This window comes from Apodemus sylvaticus, chromosome 3 (genome assembly GCF_947179515.1).
Source record: "Apodemus sylvaticus chromosome 3, mApoSyl1.1, whole genome shotgun sequence".
In the NCBI taxonomy this organism is placed as follows: Eukaryota; Metazoa; Chordata; class Mammalia; order Rodentia; family Muridae; genus Apodemus; species Apodemus sylvaticus.
In genome coordinates, this window is record NC_067474.1 from 43,204,803 (window position 1) to 43,224,506 (window position 19,704).

Genomic DNA, 19,704 nt, shown 5'->3' on the forward strand with positions numbered 1-19,704 from the left:
CAGCCATTCAGTATTCCGCAGTTGAGAATTCGTTGTTTAGCTCTGCACCCTGTTTTTTAATAGGGTTACTTGGTTCTCTGCAGTCTAACTTCCTGAGTTCTTTCTTATATTGGATATTAGTCCTCTATCAGATGTAGGATTGGTAAAGAGAGTTTCCCAATCTGTTGATTGCTGTTTTGTCCCTTTGACAGTGTCTTTTGCCTTACAGAAGCTTTGAAATTTTCTGAGGTGGCATTTGCAAATTCTTAAACTTAGAACATAAGCTATTGGTGTTCTGTTTAGGAAATTTTCCCCTGTGTCCATGCTCTCTAGGGTCTTCCCCACTTTTTCTTCTTTAGTTTCAGTGTATCTGGTTTCATGTGGAAGTCCTTGATCCACTTAGACTTGATCGATGTACAGGGGGATAAGAATAGATTGAATTGCATTCTTCTACATGCTGACCACCAGTTTAACCAGCACCATTTGTTGAAAATTCTATCTGTTTTCCACTGGATGGTTTTAGCTTCTTTGTCAAAGATCAAGTGATCATAGGTGTATGGTTTCAATTCTGGGTCTTCATTTCTATTCCATTGATCTACCTGCCTGTCTCTATACCAATACAATACAGTTTTTTACCACTATTGCTCTGTAGTAAAGCTTGATGTCAGGGCTTGATTCCCCCAGAAGTCCTTTTATTGTTGAGAATAGTTTTTTCTACCCTGGTTAATTTTCATTATTCCAGATGAATTTGAAAATTACTCTTTCTAGCTCTATGAAGAACTAAGTAGGAATTTTGATGGGGATTGCACTGAATCTGTAGAATGCTTTTGGCATGATGGCTATTTTTACTATATTAATCCTTCCAATCCATGAGCATGAGAGATCTTTCCATCTTCTGAGATATTCTTTGATTTCTTTCTTCAAAGACTTGAAGTTCTTGTCATATATATCTTCAATTGTTTAGTTAGTAATCATGGAAATGCAAATCAAATCAACCTGGAGATTCCACCTTACACCAGTCAGAATGGCTAAGATCAAAAACTCAGGAGACAGCAGATGCTGGAGAGGATGTGGAGAAAGAAGAACACTCCCCAACTGCTGGTTGGATTGCAAGATGCTAAAACCACTCTGGAAATCAGTTTGGTGGTTCCTCAGAAAATTGGGCATAGTATTACTAGAAGAACCAGCTATACCACTCCTGGGCATATATCCAGAGGATTCACCAACCCTAAATCCAACAGAGGGCTAATATCTAATATATACAAAGAACTCAAGAAAGTAGAACCCAGAGAAACAAATAACCCCATTAAAAAGTGGGGTACAGAGCTAAACAAAGAATTTTCACATGAAGAACTTCAGAGAGCTGAGAAACACCTTAAGAAATGTTCAACATCATTAATCATTAAGGAAATGCAGATCAAACCAACCCTGAGATATCACCTCACACCAGTCAGAATGGCTAAGGTCAAAAACTCAGGAGACAGCAGGTGTTGGCGAGGATATGGAGAAAGAGGAACACTCCTCCACTGCTGGTGGGATTGCAAGATGGTGCAACCACTTTGGAAATCAGTCTGGCGGTTCCTCAGAAAACTTGGCATGTCACTTCCTGAGGACCCTGTTATACCACTACTGGGCATATATCAGGAGGATTCTTCAACATGCAATAAGGACACATGCTCCACTATGCTCATAGCAGCCCTATTTGTAGTAGCCAGAAGCTGGAAAGAACCTAGGCGTCCTTCAACTGAGGAATGGATACAAAAAATGTGGTATATTTACACAACAGAGTACTGTTCAGCCATTAGAAACAATGAATTCATGAAATTCTTAGACAAATGGATGGAGCTGGAGAACATCATACTAAGTGAGGTAACCCAGTCTCAAAAGATCAATCATAGTATGTACTCACTGATAAGTGGATATTAGCCTAGAAACTTTGAATATCCAGGACATAATCCACATATTAAATGATGTCCAAAAAGAATGGAGGAGTTCTGGAAAGACTCAGTGCAAGAGTATAGGGGAATTCCAGAACAGGGAAATGGGAAGGGGTGGATGGAAGAACAGGGGGACGGAAGAGGGCTTATGAGACTTGCGGGGAGTGGGGACCCAGAAAAGGGGAAATCATTTGAAATGTAAATAAAATTATATCAATAAAAAAAAGAAAATGTCATCCTGCATGTGGTAACCCAAACATAAAAGAACATACTGATAAGTGAATATTTGTCCAGAAGCTCAAAATACCCAAGATACTATCCACAGACCAAATGAAGCTCAACAAGAAGGAAGACCAAATATGGATACTTGGGTCTTTCTTAGAAGGGGGAGCAAAGTACCTGTGGGAGGAAAAACAGAGACAAAGTGTGGAAAAGAGACAGAAAAAAAGGCCACTCACAGACTGCCCCACCTGGGTATCCATCCCATATACAGTTAGCAAACTCAGACACTATTGTGCATGCCAGCACGTGTTTGCTGATGGGAGTCAGATATAGCAGTTTCCTGAGAGAACCTGCCAGTGTCTGACAAATACAGATGGGAATGCTCTCAGACAACCATTGAACTGAGCACAGGGTCTCCAGTGGAGGAGCTAGAGAAAGGACACAATGAGCTGAAGGTCTTTGCAGCCCCTTAGGAGGAACAACAATATGAACCAATCAGTACCCCAAGAGCTCTCAGGAACTTAATCACCAACCAAAGAGTATACATGGATGGAACCATGCCTTAGGCCATTTGTAGCAAAGGATAGCTATGTTGGACATCTATGAGAGGAGAGGCCCTTCTACCTTGGAAGTCTCATTGCCCTAGTGTAGGGGAATTCCAGGACAGGGATGTGAGAGTGGATGGGTTAGTGAGCAGGGGGGAAGAGGGATGAGAAAGGGTGTTTGTGAAGGGGAATGGAGGAAAAGCGATAACATTTGAAATGTAAATAAAGAAAATATCTAATTATAAACTAATTCTCACTCTCTCATATATATATATATATATATATATATACATATACATCATATATACATACATATACATACATATATACACATACACATACATATACATACACATAATATACATATGCATATTATATATGTGTGTAGGCATATATATACACATATATTCTAGAGTTCTGGTTCTCCATATGCCAACATTTGCCCATGAAATTCTGTTAAGTACAGCAGATAGATATAGATCTATTAACATATGAATTAACAATCAGCTATTCCTCGAAACATTCAACAGCTCGATATATCATAGCAAATGGATTGGGGAAAAAGCATAATTTACAAAGTATTGTTACAAATCAGGAGTGGCTGTTCCAAACATTTCTAGGAAATGTTTGTGCAACTATCACTTTTTTTATTCATCCTTCTATTGCATCAAACATATCATTGTAAGCAGCTATTGGTTACTGTGCATTCCATTCAACATCACTAAAACATTTTAATTCATGAGAAATGTCTCTTTCACATCATGGCAGAAATGAATTTATAATATACACAACTGACTTTTTAAAAATTTTTATATTCTTAAAATTAATGATAAATATGTTTTATTAGTATTCTTAGCAGGATAAATATAGAAACATTAAAAATATAGTAAACTTATTTTTAAAATGTTTTTGTGACTAAAAGTTATTCATATCTTTATTGAAATGAAATAATTCAGTAATATGTTAGTTTTCCATTTTTGTTACATCACTACAAAAGAACTGGACTAATCTTGGAATTTTAACCGTTAGTTATAAATTCATTCAATATATTCACATCTGGTAATGCACACCTGGTAAATTATGAATTCTATTGTTCATTTGTCCCTTATTGCATGGTGTGTGCACCTTGAACAGGCAATTCAATTATGCTTTGGGGCTGCAGGTAGGAATAAATGTCCACATGACAGGCTTCTAATGCTTTGGCCCTGTGACAGAATCATCAACGACCTCTGATAGCCCACCCTTTTCTATTCAGTCTCTATTTTTGTAGTAAAATTGCATGTAGAAAACATAAAATTAGGCTACCTTTTAAGCCTCAGTAAAAACTATCACATTGCTTCCCGTACAAACATAACACTCTTGGGTGAATGGTGTCATTTTGGGATTCTGCATGTGAAGTGACAAGTAGAGAAACATGACTCCATTACAGGCCATTACGTCCTATAAAATTGACACACTGATTGAAAGACAAACAGTTATTTTCTAACCTCATTCATATATCCACTCAAAGAAGTTGTTACTCATTTTGTATGTTTCAAAGTAAGCTTGCAATTTGGGGCAATATATCCATGATTAAGAAAAATTTTAACTTTACACGCCTTATAAATTATATACACATGAATATGAAAGCTATTAAAAGAAAAAATGCTAATCCTTCCTAGGAAAACCATGTCAGTATCTCATGATACAGAAGCAAAAGCATTTCATTTTCATGGTAAAGTACATAAAACTACCCTAAGATTTTCCTACCTTTGAGGAGAGTTATAGCTTATGAGCAATATAATAGCAAGATCTAATGGGAATAGCTATTGTTAGATACCTAAAAAGAGAGTACAGCTCATTCCTGGGAAATGGTGTTTTTATTTTGTTTTGTTTTTTTGTTTTTATTTTTGTTGCTTAAGACTGAGGGTTGTTCCAGAGAAAGCAAGGAAGTCTTACAGTTTGCACTACATAGTAATGTAAAGGCATAATACATCTGTAGAAATTCATGGAGATTTAATATCAATCTATTACATATCCTGCCTTTAAGAGGTAAATGTTCTCCATCGTACATACAGATTTCATTCTGCTTAGTTTAACTCCTAATAAGAAAATTCTAAAACATATATTTCATAACCTCTACCATTATTATTATAAATATAATTATCACTAAAGTTGTAATCAAACATAACTTCATTTGAACTATTATTCCATCTTGGACTTAACCCACAATTTTAGAGACCACGTATCCTATCAAGAGTAATTTTATGATGACCATCTTAGGTTTACTTTTGGAGGATCCTGCTACTTTAAGGTTGTAATGTACCATATCAGACAGTTTTCCTAAGCTTGTTAGAAAATGGAGGACTCTTCCCCATAGGAGGTTCCCTTTCTCTACCTTATCTGGGGAGCCCAAGCTCCAAGCTTTACCTGAGAAATGTCATATAACCCTTGGTGAAATGACAGGTTCAACTCCCTGGAGAGCCTCTCCAGGCAAATGAAGTATCCCCAGAATCTTAAGCCTCAGTCAATGTAACATTACCCTAAGAAAACTTTCCAAGACTTATCTAGTTCCTGTTCACCAGAATAAAGAGCACAGGCTACTGGATTGAAAAAAAATTTAAGAGAACTATTTCATTGACTGCTGTTTAAAAGAGCTCTAACACCAAAGAACTGTAACAATGCTATCTTCAGACAAGAGTGTCTTCCCCTACCATTCACTGCCAGAACCTGATCTTGCTGACACATCTCTTCCAAACTTAGATTCATCCTTCTCTGCCTGATATATAGCAGCTGCTGGACACCCACACGGAGGAAGCAGACAACAGAACCATAGGTTATTGCTATGATTAAGAACAATGAGCAGACAGCAAGTTAGGAAGAAAAGGATTTACTTGTCTTATAATTATAAATCATAATTTATCATTGAAATAAGTCAAAGAGGAACTCAAACAGGATAGGGACCTGGTGGCAAGACCTGATGCAGAAGCTATGGAGATGTGCTGCTTACTGGCTTAATCATTACGGCTTGCTCAGCCTAATTCCTTATAGAATCTAAGAATACTAATTCAGGCATGACACCATCCACAATGTGCTGACTCATTCCACATCAATCATTAATTTATAAAATACTCTACAGCTTTATCATATAGAAGGATTTTCTCAATTAGGCTTTCCTCCTTTCAGATGACTCTATCATGAATCAGGTTGATATAAATCTTGCTGCACCATGACCAAACTTCACAAAGTCTATCAGAACTTCTGATCAAATTTCACGAGAGCTTTTGTAAATGGAAGTCATTGTTTGAACACTGTGAATCTGATTAAATAATCATTTTTCTAAAATTCATATAGGAAAATAAATCAATTCTGGTACCTGGTTTCCAAGAAAATATTTCTAACAGAAATTAGTAAATGTTGAGTTTTGCTTCTTAGAACTTCTAACAAAATAGTGAAAGTCAATCTGCACTGAACGTGAACATGAACAAAGGGAAGTAAGCTTTCAATTAATTTTGGCTTTTAAAATCTTCCTGAGAAGCAGACTAGAATATACCCATATATTTTTTCCATCAATAGCAGATCAATGATCCACGCTCTGTGCAGAAATAAATATCAGAGCATTGTGATTAAAACAATGAGGGTGATGATGGTCTGTGATGACAGAGAATTAAGTTGAGATTAAGTTAAAGACTCCTAATCCCTCTGAGGCTGCGGGGTATGATGTTATTTCAGCAATAGAATGCTTAGAAAAGATTGCAAATTCCACGTGACCCTGGTTGGCACCAAACAGGACCATGACAGAGAAAGGAAAGAATTAACAGCACTTTTATTTTATAATGCTCTGTCAGGGCGGCTACCATATCCCATAGAAACAAACATACCCAAGAGTGCATTCCCCATTACTTCTTTAGTCTAGTTGGTTACTGTATATCCAAATGAATTTTCCACATACTATATTCTCAAATTTGCTATTTATATATATGTGTGTGTGTGTGCATGTGTATGTGTGTACTGTATGTATGTGTGTATGTACACACATACACACGTACACACACATATATATGCATATATATGTAGTATTTGGAACTTGTATTCTGAATTTTGTTTATGGCTATAGAGCTATGAAAAAGAATGTTCCACATTGACATAGACACATGGTTGTAGAGAGTATGCAATGACTCAAATACACTATTCATTGAGTCAGATAAACTATCTATTCACATATGCAACCAATGAAAACTTTAATATTATAATAATATTATTATGAAATTTCAATAAGAAAAAATAACATTATGTCTTAGTCATTATTCAATTACTATGAATGATAATATGACTAGACAACTCTTTTAAAAGAAAACACTTGGTTGTATTGCTTACATTTCAAAGGTATAGTCCATTATTATCATGGTGGGAAGCCTGACAGCACAAGACAGTACTGGAGAAGCGGTGGAGAGTTCCTTGTCCATTCCCACAGTCCAGCAGTCTGGGCCTGAAATGAACTTTTGAAATCTCAAAGCTCATCCTCATTGATACACTTCCTACAACATGATCACACATCCTAATCTTTCTAATTCCATCAAAGTACCTTCCACTCCTTGGTGAATATTCGTTCAAGTAAATGAGCCTATGGAGGCCAATTTTTCACAGCACCACCTTCTACTCCCTGGTCTCTGCCAGCTTGTAGCCATATGCAAAATGCATTCATGGAAACAAATGTATTCAGACCAACTTTAAAAGTCCTCATAGTCTAACAGTCTCAGCACTGTTTAAAAGTTCAAAGTTCAAAGTCTCTTTTGAGGATCATGGCAAGCTCTTAACTATAACCCCTGTAAAACCAAAATAAAAAGTATATATATATATATATATAATGATATAGAATATATAATGCCATTCAAATATGGAGGAAAGAGAGCATAGTGGGGAAATACTGGACCTAGTCACATAAAAAGCCATCAGGGCAAATCCCTGATTTTGGATCTCCATGTAAACTTTGATGACTGAGACATACTTCCCTCTCTTGGACTACTTTCACACCCAGCCTGTAACTTTACTTCTCAGGTAACCAACTATTCTGACTTCTCCAACATTTTGGGAGGCTCAGAGTCTATACATGCTTTCCTACACAGCTTGATGCAATACTGTCCCCGAACATCCATGCAAGAACATCCCTGGACATGCCTGGCCTCAGGGGCTTTCCTTCAGAGGGAAATTAAATAACCCATTTTCTGTATCCTTGACTCTAAGGACTGAAGCATGTGATCAAATCTGCAACGATATACTACATGATGGGGATGGACCATGACTCTATTGTTCAATTATATTTTCACCATACTTTTGTTGTTGACAGTTTTCATCACATCTTAAGGTTTTGTTTAATTCTTTTTTCAGAAGTTGGAAGTATAACTAGATAGGATCTTTCCTTCAGATTACCAATACTTTTATTCAAGTTACCCTCACTCCTTTCCTTAAAGTCTACATCTCCTGGAGCACTAGACTTGGCACCACTATACTTTCTGATGTTCCTCAAACTGCACATTTTCTATTTTTTGTCCTACTTGCTCCTTTTCATTATAGATCAACATAAGAATCATCACCAATAACCACAGGACCGAATCAATACTAGGCTGTCCTGAAATCTCCTCTGCCAAATCATTAGTCCAAAACTTTTCAACTGAGCTTCAGGAAGATATAGATAGAGTGGAAGAGGGGTAAAAATCAGCCATATCTTTTTTTCCAAACTATCAAAGCATGCTTTCTAAGACACTTACTAAGATCCTTCCTCTGTGAAACTTCTTGAGTTCATGCTACCTCAGACACTGTTGTCCATATTCCTGCCAGCATGACCTATTAAATACTACTTAAAGCATTAAACTGCTCTCCTACCACAAAGTCTCAAAGTTTACTCTTCTACAACTAGCAATGTGTGCAACATAGCAATAACTTGCTCTGTGGCAACAATTTTTGTCTTAATCACTCTTCTTTTGCTGTAACCATGACCATGACCAAGGTAACTCTTATTAAAGAAAAAAAAGTAACTGGAGACTTGCTTAGAGTTTCAATCTTACTTTATAATCATCATTTATTATCATCATTGCTAGGAGCATGAGTACACAGAGAGACAAGTTCCTGGAGATGTAGCTTAGAATTCTACATCATGATCCTTAGGCAGCAGGAAGAGAGACTGTGCCTGACATGGGCTTTTGACACACTTTCCCTAACAAGGCCACAGCTCTAAATACTTCCAGTCTTATCAGAATTTTCTTGACTCCCCGGTGACTAAACATTTAAATATTTGAGCTCATTGAGATTATTTTTATTCAAACCACCACGTACTATATGTTAGATTTGGAATAACATAATTACTAATGAACTTGAATTAATACTATGCAATCATTCATGCTGATATGGCCCTTCTGAGCAAATAGATATCTTCAATTCAAATTGGGGTTCTCTAAAGGGGCGTAAATTTGTTCAAGTAGAAAGAAAGTAGACTATCTGTCATCCTCCAAAAAAGGTAACATTTTAGACTATTTCAGTGGAGCTATTAAGACTGGAGTTAAAATGTTAAAGGTAAAACTGTTATTCAGGTAGATGCTATAGAGAAAGACTTCCACTTTCTGTTTCTGCATTAAACCATTCTGATTCCTGCCACATTGCTCTGATTGTTGCATAATATTAGCATGTTCAAAAATTTTAATCATTATGTTTCCTTGTTTAGAAAATTGAAATACTATCACAGGAAAAACATAGTTACATGGAAGAGTGCAATCTCAAATTAATGTTCCAAGAAAACAAAAAAAGTGACATGAATATATTCAATGTTACAGTATGAACTGTCCTTCTAATGAAAATGACAAACAAGGTTATGTGAATTTCCTGAATCTCACAAGAATCCTGAATCATCAGTGCAAGCCTGATGATTCATAAGACAAGAGACAGACAAAGACTTTTCTTTTTTTTTATTCAATGTATTCTTTATTTACATATCAAATGATTTCCCCTTTTCCGGGTCCTTACTCCTTGCAAGTCCCATAAGCCCTCTTCCCTCCCCCTGTTCCTCCATCTACCCCTTCCCACTTCCCTGTTCTGGAATTCCCCTATACTGTTGCATTGAGTCTTTCCAGAACCAGGGGCCACTCCTCTGTTCTTTTTGGACATCATTTAATATGTGGATTATTTCTTGGGTATTCCAATTTTCTAGGTTAATATCCACTTATCGGTGTGAGCATACCATGATTGATCTTTTGAGACTGGGTTACCTCACTTAGTATGATGTTCTCCAGCTCTATCCATTTGTCTAAGAATTTCATGAATTCATTGTTTCTAATGGCTGAATAGTACTCCATTGTGTAAATATACCACATTTTTTGTATCCATTCCTCCATTGAGGGACATCTGGGTTGTTTCCAGCTTCTGGCTACTACAAATAGGGCTGCTATGAACATAGTGGAGCATGTGTCCTTATTACATGCTGGGGAATCCTCTGGGTATATGCCCAGGAGTGGTATAGCAGGGTGCTCCGGAAGTGCCATGTCTGGTTTTCTGAGGAACCTCCTGACTGATTTCCAAAGTGGTTGCACCATCTTACAATCCCACCAGCAGTGGAGGAGTGTTCATCTTTCTCCACATCCTCGCCAGCACCTGCTATCTCCTGAGTTTTTGACCTTAGCCCTTCTGACTGGTGTGAGGTGAAATCTCAGGGTTGATTTGATTTGCATTTCCCTAATGATTAATGATGTTGAACATTTCTTAAGGTGTTTCTCAGCCCTCTGAAGTTCTGCATGTTAAAAATCTTTGTTTAGCTCGGTACCCCACATTTTAATGGGGTTATTTGGTTCTCTAGGTTCTACCTTCTTGAGTTCTCTGTATATATTAGATATTAGCCCTCTGTCAGATTTAGGATTGGTGAAGATCCTTTCCCAATCTGTTGGTTGACATTTTGTCCTTTTGACGGTGTCCTTTGCCTTACAGAAACTTTGTAGTTTTATGAGCTCCCATTTGTCAATTCTTGATCTTAGAGCATAACTGGGGAAGACCCTTGAGGACATGGGCACAGGGGAAAAGTTCCTGAATATAACACCAATAGCTTATGCTCTAATACTTTTCCTAGAGCAACAAAATGATTATTTCCGGGGTAATCAAGGCCTCATTATTTAGTGACCAGAAAACAAGAAAGGAAATAAAAACCACCGGAAATGTGTCAGTTGCCATTGTTTTAAAATGTTTAGTACATATTTATAATCAAGCACTTTTGTGGCTGGAGAGAAATTCCATTTTATGCCCACATTGCCTTTTCTCTAGGTATGGATGTTTTAAAAAATACTAAGTTCTTTTCAGTAAAAGTTAACTTGAAACAAATAAAAGATCCAAACCCTGATGTGAGTCCATAAATTTTTATGATCAGAAGTACATGAAAGACTTCCAGCTAAACACAGCTTAAGATATAGGAGCTAGTTCAGTTAGATCATATTCTAAGTGACCAAGTCAAACAGAAACACTCAAATTATTGCTAAATTTCAGAAACTATTATGATTACTGTGGAGTTTTTAAATATCTTGTGTTTCAGGAAGAAAAGTTGCTATTGGTAAGTATCATTAATTAATATAAATTTACAAATTCAGTGCCTGATAAAATGATAAATGAAAATGATAATTGTATATAGGTATAATTTTTATAACATATCTTAGCTCGAATATTAAATAAAAAAGTCTTCCATATTGGATTTATTACATTTTAAGTCATAAGAACATAATTAGTACATAAATCCAGTTTTAAGTAATTTTTACATTTTTAGTGTTTTGTTTTTTCATTGGAAAACATAGAATATAAGTATAATTATTATTTTTTCTCAGCACAAAACACATCTATATGCTAACATTTGAATTTTAATCAAGGACTGGGTTTCCTTTCTTCTTATAAAAATGTATTTTCTGATTCTAATATAATATCAGTATATTGGGTAGTTATATGCATGCAAACACATATATGTATCTGTATAAATACTTGTGTATAAGTATATACATATATACTCATAACATAAGCATCCTTTTAAATATGGAGAAATTTGTTTTAATGTTCTAAGAATTTGAGTGCTAATAAATATGCATATAATATCCTTTAGTGATATAACCACTACGTTAGGAAAATAGCATGAATTAGCATAAATATTCAAATTTTCTCCATCAATAATAGATAATCATTCTGAATAAATTCTTGTCTTTTCTACAACATTTTTATAATGATTTGTGTGTTCATTTCCAGCAGTTCAAGCAAGGCAACCTCTACCCGTGAACATTAAACATTTGATCAATATAAGAGTTTCTCTGTAGAAATGGTGTTAAAAGTTTATTCATTCAGTGCACTCTTTAGAGATGATTAACTGTCTTTATTATATTAAAGCAAACCCAAAGCCATCTGCCAAAGGCGATTGTGTCCAAGCACTGAAACCATTTCATGTGAAAACTCATTTTCAGGCTCCTAATTATTTTTCATTACAGTGGCAGTGTGGAATAGATTGGAATTGGACAGTAATTGCCAGGTCTGAGCAGTGTGGACCATTGCAATGTATCAGTTTAGATGAAGTGTGACAAGGATACATCTAGCTACTATATAACTTCCATTAGCCAACTTCCCTGTCCCTGATCATGTAACACTTCATAGAATGTGGTCAGCACAAGGTCATAATAATGGCTTTCTGAGTGACTTCAAGTATTTTGTACAAGTGCAAGCTGTTAACCCCCTATGTTAGCATTGTTCTCATTATGTGTGGTATTGTAACTGTCAAAATATCTATTCTTCAGGAGGAGCAAGTAAGCCTAAAAGTGTGGCTTAAAATTCAAATTTCACTTCTTAAAATGTTCTAGAAGAAAAAATAATATTCTAGAAGTTGAGGTAATGATTTTATATGATATTATCTTATGTGATTTTTACCTATAGTTACTCAAGAAATATTGAATAATAGTTATTAAAATTGTATCTATGAATACAAAGAAAATAATCTCAAATTATATCTACCTGTCCAAGCGAGTTATCATTCTGTAGCCAATATACTGATAGAACTAAACAGGTATATATACAGATAAAACCCTTACATGAAGTTTTCTAAATGGTAATAAGTAATGAAATAGATAATTAATTGTCAATAATGTAAACTTCAGCCTATCAACAAAATATTATAATATCCATATATATATGTTTATATATGTCTGTGTTTATCACAATAGAGTGGGTGCTGTACATATTACTGTATAGACTTCATAGATATAGTTAAAAATTGCTCACTTCACAGGAGAGTTTCAATTATGAATAAGATGTGTTCTGATCCAAAATATCAAGATGTTAAGGACATGTACAGATGTCTATCAGACATAATTCTGTATGGTGCTGGCTTTGGAATGCAAAGAAGTAGAATGATTTGCTTTCAAGCCAGTACTGGGTTTGTTTATGTAATCAATTACATGATCAATTTTCATATATATATATATATATATATATATATATATATATATATGTGAAGTATATATATATATGAAGTATATATATGTGAAGTATATATATGAATTATATATATATTGAGTATTTGTATCAACATGAATATAGTTTTCACTGTACAAATTTCTCTCTATATTTAGGGCATTATATTATTTTCTTTTTAAAATAATTGTCTGTTTCCCTCTACTGCCAAGAATAGTCAAGTATTTGTAATTATTTCAGAGTCATTGCTAATATGGCTTGTCCTACCATGCTTCAAAGTTTTCAAAATTACATACCATCTAGACTAAATATTTTCAGTTACCTCAAGAAGATACTAGGTCTCATGTTGTTTTCTGACTAAAACCAGCTAAAGTTTGAGAAATGTCTGCTTAAATGTAAGAGTAAAACTTTTTGAGCAAGCTAAATGTATGTTTAAGTTGACAAAATTGCAGCTGAGTTTAGGTAACCTGATAAAAAATTAACCATTTGAGTCACTAATTTGAAAGGAACATAATTGATGAACACAATCACCCAAGCCACAGAGCTATAAATCCCCACTTTAATTTAGTAGTTCCAACTCTCAGCTCGACCTTGTCCTCTTTCTAGGCAGCCTATTACGAGTTTAATCATAAGTTATAAATATATGTCACAATTGGGCTGGATAACACATGGATGTATCTATGCATGGAAGAAAGGTATATGAAATTATGACGCAAACAAGAGTGTTGCTCCTTGGCAAATGCATGCTGTGGATTCTGAACTCCATTCAGCCATACTGCATTCAGCTTCTCCTCATAGGAATCAAGTTATACCACTGCCTATACATAACTCTTCTCTCAGTGATTACTAAACATCTTCAGATTTCATCATTTTGTACACACACCAAGAACTTTCTTTGATTTAGAAAAGACTTAGTTTCAAATCTAGCATTCTTAATCAGGATAGCAGTAATGCTGTTAAAAGTGAAATAGTAAATAAATAGTGAGCAAAGGAAGAGTAATGATCTAAGAAATACAGAGTCAGTATTAATATATTTAACTGGCACATGCTGTTTTACACATAGATACACTGCAGAAATATAAGAAAAAAGGTATAAGGGAACTGGTTGATGCTGAAATGGGCACATAAGGAAACAGGCACCAAAATGATTTCTTATTGGAAACCTAGAAATAAGAAGTCTTGGGTGAAAAAACAAAACAAAACAAAACAAAACACTACTTCATAAGCTGTTTTTTATCTTATGTATATAATTTAAAAGATTAATAAAACTATAAGCATTTTAATCAATTGATAAATTAGTGAGTCAAACAGGATAGATATATATGTATATATGAACATATATAATATACATACATATCTGAAACTATACATAGTATTAATATCATATTTGCTTAAAATTCCAAGTGATTTTTATCAATAAAATAATGGCTTAATAACAAAAAACCTCAAAATGAGAAGAGATAAAATCTTTAGTATTGATATACCAGGGTGGGTCGATACCTAGAGATGGGACTGACTTTTCAGAGGATAAGGGGATGGCGGGGGTGGATGGTGGGGGATGGGGAAGGAGCTCTGTGAGGGGAGACCCAGGGACAGTATTTGGGGTGTACATAAATAAAAAATTCCAACACAAATTTTCAAAGAAACTGAAAAAAAGAACAACTTTAATTTTATATGAAAACAAACAAAAATCAGGATATATGTGTTGTTATCTGAACTATATAGTTGTATCATGTAGATATGGTAAAAAAAAAAAAAGCTTTGGTTTGGGCATAAAATCAAATACATTAATCAAAGGAGTTGAACTGAAGACCCAGCCATCAGTTATAAATACCTACAGATACCTGATTTTTGAAAAAGAAGCAAAAAGCACTCACTGGAGAAAAGGACAGTGCCTTCAACAAATGGTGCTAGTCAAATGGGATATTAAACTGGGTATGCAAATAAGAAAAAATAAGTCAAGACCTTTCATGTTGGCCAAAACTAAATTACAAATGGAAAAGGAATCTTAACATAAGACTCGAAATCCTGAATCTAATAAACTAGAATTTGAAGAATAAGCTTGAATTCGTTGACTTAGGAAAGAGATTTCTCTATAGTACAATAATAACAAGAACACTAAGACTAATAAATAATAAGTGGGACATCATGAAATAAACTACCACTCTTTTATTAACTATTTATTGTTTAATGATATTCTTCCCGGTTTCCTTCCACAAATTGCCCCATCCCATCTTCCCTTTCCCCCCTCTCCTTTGCCTCTATGAGGGTGATCCTTCACCAACTCACCCACACCTCATTGCTCTAGCATCCCTATGCTGGGGTATCAAGCCCCCAGAGGACCCAGGGCCTCCCCTCCCATTGATGCCAGATAAGACCGTCCTGACAAAGTACAGTTTCCTTAGAGAAAAGTATCAGACTAAATTCACCAACTATACATCTAATCAAGGATTAATATTTAAAAGTATAAAAGAGCAACAACAGCAAGAACAAAATCCAAGGATATCAAGAAAATAAATGGCCCAATTAAAACATTGGGATCCAAAACCAAGAGGGTTCTGTTCTAAAACGATGAAACACAATGCCCAAGGAACATAGAGTAATGTTCAATATTTTTAGCAATCGGGGACATGAAAATGGACCAACAAAACAAATGACAGCACATCCTGATGAGAACGTGGGCAAAGGAGAACATATGTTTATTTCTGATGGGAGTAAAAACTGGAACAGCTGCTTTGCAAATCTGTGTGGTGGTTTCTTAGGATGATGTATGGTCATTTTGAAATAAGGTCACCTGTATTGGAACTAAATAGTTAGCATTTATTTTATGGTGAGCAAAAGGAGGTGGAACAAGTGAAGACTCGCAAAGCATCTGCAAGGAATCACTTTTTAACTTTTTATATTGAAATTTATTTTGTATTATACTTAATAATTTAAAATCATAAATAAATATGGAATCATGATATGAATCTGGTGTTTGCTGGTATATCTGTGTAATGGACAATAAGCAATGTTTTCTTACTGAAGTTTAACTCCCCCCTGTCCATTACATAGGATAATACCTTAGAGGAAGAGAAAATCCTCACTCTTCAGGAGATAGCTTCTCTAAATCATAAGGTGTTCACTGCAGGCTCAGCCAGCTCACTTGTTCTGATAGGTTTTTTTGTCTTTTTTTCTTTTAGCTTTAAAAGATCAGGATAGCTGTTCACATGCAGAAACAAGTAGTACTATTGAGAGACCTGGTTATAAAACACAGATTCTTGTTTCTTCATTTTACTTATTAACCAAGCTCCAATTCATGTTGGCTTGATAAGAATGCTTCTTTGTTACTTATCTTAAGTCTAAGATTAGCAGCTCTCTGGATCTGTGGCTTTTCACGTGAAGATAAAGCTGCCATTGACCATGGTATTAAGTCAAAGCACAATGCTACCATAACCACAGAACTTTGGCAGCAGGGCTGTGTAACAGCAGTTGAATGTCTTTAAAGAGGAGTATTTTCTTTTAAGATAAATACTCATGAAAATGTAGCCTAAGATCACTGAAGAAAAAACCAATAACACCCCCAAAATATCATTACTCATAGAACATCCTCAAATTTTACTGTTTTAGAAAGATCAAGCAAAAATATATAATCTCAAGGACTGTTTTGTAAGAGCTAAAGCATTGATAGCATGGTAAGCATGAAGCACTTTTACAATGCCTTAAAGCATCAGGTGTAAAGGAGAGTTCTTGAGTCTGGTGACCTGGCTCACCGGCTCTTTGAGGCCCGAACTCATTTGGTGACCTTGAATAGGACAGAAAAGAATAACTTCAACATTGTCACACTTAGCTAATGTCACATAAGAGTGTCAAGTACTACATGTTTAGGAAACATTTTAATGAATATTATCTCTTGTTACATAAATAGTCTAAAATATTTAAATGAAGACAGAAGTAGTATTTCAAATATGTATTTACCTAAGACACTGCTGTCAGGATTCCAGGCTACAAAGCATCATGGAAAGGAAGTGCCAGTGCTTTGAAAAATTACTTCAAGAATTCATGTTTCTTTCTAATTTCTAGTCTTTTGACAAAATAAAATAATATTGTCAAATAAAATAATACTTTTATCTTTTTTCCTCTTACTTTAATATTCCTAAACATTGTGCAAAGCATTTCAAACATCGTATTTAAAAGCATCTTAAGACATGAGCAGCACACATTTTGAAACCAAAATGACCAGAACCCTTTAGTGGCAGCTAGGCACAGACACCTTTCACTCACTGTGCGTCTGAAGTCTGTTGTAGTATTTGACACAAAGGCAGTCACAAAAAGATGGCTTTTGTGAATTCTTGCTTTCTGAATCCATACCTCCTTATATGCCAGCTAATTCTTAGTTTGATGATACATTACGGCAAGTACAATACAGCCTATATTCATTCTCTTGTGTAGTGTTTATCACATTTACAGAGTTTCAGGAGGGACGAAATTTTCTCCCTTAAGCTTCTAAAATAGTTATTCGCCTGACTCTGGAAGAAAGTCCCATTGGCAAAAGCTGTCTCTCTTTTTTTTCCCCTTTATTTTTTTTATTCAATATATTTTTTATTTACATTTCAAATGATTTCCCCATTTCTGGCCCCCCACTACCCAAAAGTCACATAAGCCCCCTTCCCTCCCCCCTGTTCTCCCATCCACCCCTTCCCACTTCCCTGTTCAGGTTTTGCCCTATAATGATACACTGAGTCTTTCCAGAACCAGGAGCCACTCCTCCCTTCTTGTACCTCATTTGATGTGTGGATTAGGTTTTGGGTATTCCAGTTTTCCAGACTAATATCCACTTATTAGTGAGTGCATACTATGATTGATCTTTTGAGACCGGGTTACCTCACTTAGTTTGATGTTCTCCAGCTCCATCCATTTGTCTAAGAATTTCATGAATTCATTGTTTCTAATGGCTGAATAGGACTCCAGTGTGTATATATACCACATTTTTTGCATCCATTCTTCCATTGAGGGATACATGGGTTCTTTCCAGCCCCTGACTATTATAAACATGGCTGCTGTGAACATAGTGGAGCATGTATCCTTATTACATGATGGGGAATCTTCTATGCCCAGGAGTGGTATAGCAGGAACCTCCAGAAGTGATGTGTCCAGTTTTCTGAGGAACCACCAGACTGATTTCCAGAGTGCTTGTACCAATTTGCAACCCCACCAGCAGTGGAGGAATGACGCTCTTTCTCCACAACCTCACCAACACCTGCTGTATCCTGAATTTTTATTCTTAGCCATTCTGACTGGTGTAAGGTGAAATCTCAGGGTTGTTTTGATTTGCATTTCCCTAATGACTAATGAAATTGAGCATTTTTTAAAGATGATTCCCCCAGAATTTCAGTGACAGGGGCAACATTATCTTCTGAATTTGAGTTGGAGTATTAGTGCTCTAACAGGAATTCAAGGCCCATAAATAAACATAGTAAAAGCAATATACAGCAAACCGGTAGCCAGCATCAAACTAAATGGTGAGAAACTTGAAGCAATCCCACTAAAATCAGGGACTAAACAGGGCTGCCCCCTTTCTCCTTATCTTTTCAATATTGTACTTGAGGTACTAGCTTGGGCAATTAGAAAACATAAGGAGGTCAAAAGGATACAAATTGGAAAGGAAGAAGTCAAACTATCATTATTTGCAGATGATATGATAGTCTACCTAAGTGACCCAAAAACCTCCACTAGAGAACTCCTACAGCTGATAAACAACTTCAGCAAAGTGACTGGTTATAAAATCAAATCGAGCAAATCAGTAGCCTTCCTATACTCAAAGGACAAGCAGGCTGAGAAAAAATTATGGAAATGACACCCTTCACAATAGCCACAAACAGTATAAAGTACCTTAGGGTGTCTCTTACCAAACATGTGAAAGATCTGTATGACAAGAAGTTCAAGACTCTGAAGAAGGAAATGGAAGAAGACCTCAAAAAATGGAAAAACCTACCATGCTCATGGATTGGCATGACTAATATAGTTAAAATGTCCATTTTGCCAAAAGCAATATACAAATTTAATGCAATATCCATCAAAATCCCAACTCAATTCTTCATAGAGTTAGAAAGAGCAATTATCAAATTCATCTGGAATAACAAAAAAACCTAGGATAGCTAAAACTATTCTCAACAACAAAAGAAATTCTGGGAGAATCAGTATCCCTGACCTCAAGCAATACTACAGAGCAATAGTGTTAAAAACTGCATGGTATTGGTACAGTGACAGGCAGATGGATCAATGGAACAGGACTGAAGATCCAGAAATGAACCCACACACCTATGGCCACTTGATCCTTGACACAGGGGCTGAAAACATCCAATGGAAAAAAGATAGCCTTTTCAACAAATGGTTCTGGTTCAACTGGAGGTCAGCATGCAGTAGAATGTGAATTGATCCATCCTTGTCTCCTTGTACTAAGCTCAACTCCAAATGGACCAAGGACCTCCACATAAAGCCAGACACTCTGAAGCTAAAAGAAAAGGAACAAGGGAAGACCCTTGAGTACATTGGTACAGGGGGAAAGTTCCTGAACAGAACACCAATAG